This window comes from Peromyscus eremicus, chromosome X, assembly GCF_949786415.1.
Source record: "Peromyscus eremicus chromosome X, PerEre_H2_v1, whole genome shotgun sequence".
Classification (NCBI taxonomy): Eukaryota; Metazoa; Chordata; class Mammalia; order Rodentia; family Cricetidae; genus Peromyscus; species Peromyscus eremicus.
The window spans coordinates 127,967,251-127,969,123 of record NC_081439.1 but is presented as its reverse complement, the minus strand read 5'-3'; the positions used below and the strand labels follow the sequence as shown (position 1 = coordinate 127,969,123).

At 39.9% G+C, this 1,873-nt stretch overlaps 1 non-coding gene across 1 annotated transcript; it reads right to left on the bottom strand.

Moving 5' to 3' along the window:
* Positions 1 to 420: 420 nt before the first annotated feature.
* On the bottom strand, positions 421 to 543 carry LOC131900314 (U6atac minor spliceosomal RNA). Its single transcript, XR_009376212.1, has one exon. It is a non-coding gene; the product is annotated as a U6atac minor spliceosomal RNA (small nuclear RNA).
* Between the last annotated feature and the right edge of the window lie 1,330 nt (positions 544 to 1,873).

Sequence of the window (1,873 nt, the reverse complement as noted above, 5' to 3'; positions counted from 1 at the left end):
TCTGCACATGTCTTCCACAGGCCTGATCATGCTCTCTTCTGTCCCTCTCTTCTCCTAATAAAGCTCTGATAATGGGTTTTGTTGTGCCTTGTGGCCTTTCTGGCACGGTAACAGCACCACTTAGTGAAAAGCATTGCGCTGCCACATTAAAACCTCTCTTCCAGCCTCCTCCCCTCCCTTGTCACTTTCCTCCTCCCAGGCTCCCTCATTCCACTTCTATTTCATATGTAACCTATTGCCACCCTTTTCTCCTTCCCCATTCTCCCAAGAGTTTTTTTTCCTTCTCTTGTTTGACTTTTAGTATCATGGCATTTACCACACACACATATGCACACATGTAAAAATTAAAATATACAAATCACACATGAAAGAGAATAGTGTTTATCTTTCAGAGTCTGGATCATTTGGCTTAATATAGTATCAAAGCAGTAATTAGCCATCACAAAGTAAGTGACCTGGTCTTAATCACACATATCTTGTTGGGTTTGTAGACCTCTTCCATCTTTGTCAGAGGTGGTACTAACCTTTTGTTTCATACAATATGGGTTTGCTGTCCATGTGTTGGTATCTGCTTCCATCACTAAACCATAGGATACAAATCATCAAGGTCTTGTCCATTTATAACAAAATAACCAACTTTCCATTTTCCAAAAACATGTTCTCTATTTCCATCTGAGATTTCACCAGAATGACTTCCAACATTCCATTCATTATGTAATGTATATTCTCTGTGATAACAGGATTTAAATAAGTTTCTCTTTTGCTCTTTTTAATGAAATAATTTAAATTTTCATTACTTTAAGAAAATAAACTTTTTCTAGCATATAGCTCTTCTAGTTTCTACTCACCATCCAGTTCCAAAGCCAGTCTCTTTGTTTTATTTTTTTTAATTTGGTTGTTGTTGTTGCTGTTGTTTATGTTGGGTCCGGGGTTACGCAATAATGGGGGACAGACCATCCAAGTCTATTAAACCAGAAGCAGAATTTATTCCAGAGGGGGAAAAAAAAAACAAAGAAAGAAAAGAAAATCACTGCAGGGCACAAAATCTTATTGGCTAGCTGAGAGCACAGCCAGTGTTCAGGATTCTGAGGATGTGGCAATGGAGGCAGGTTCTGGCCCCCTTTTTATAGTAAGGGGGAAAGCATCAGTAATAGGGTGCAACTAGAAGTCACGTAGAAACATCAGGCATGGGATGCATGCTAGAAATCATGTAGAAACATCTATTAAAAGTTAACTTTGTTCCAGGCAGCTGTTGGCTATAAGGGGCAAGGGGGTTAAAAGTTAACCCCTGGCTGTTGACAGAAGAGCTGGCTGTAAGCAGAGAGCCATTGTTAGAAGTTAACCTTTAGAGCTGATGAGTGTCAGCTTTTTTTTTCTTTTTCTTTTTTTTTTAGGTATATAATTTTATATTTCTATATTCCCGGACCCTTCAGTTTATACTATGTCAGCACCACATTCCTGGTAACAAAATCTGTCTTAAAATAGATTTCCATAGCAAAACACCAAACACTCAGTTAGGTCCAAAGCAGGTCCCAAAAAATGGCATGGCTGGTGACAGTGTCCTAAGATGCTAGCCTGGACTTAACCCAGACAGGACTCTGACTGGGTAAACAGAAGGATTGTTGTTGGGTAAACAGAAAACTAAATTCAGCATTCCTTAGGGATCTCTGGTGGGTTTCTGTTTACCAGAAAAGCCACTACTTCCATCTTCCTCCTCCATCTAGTTCCTGATTAATCCAAACAGCTTACAACAGATCAAAGACCCCATGCTAACCCTCAGGCTGTTCTACCCTCATTCCACCCTCCACCCATCACTACCTCCCCAATAAAATGAGCAAGACTTTTCCTACTGGCTGCTGTCCTCTATTCTCTG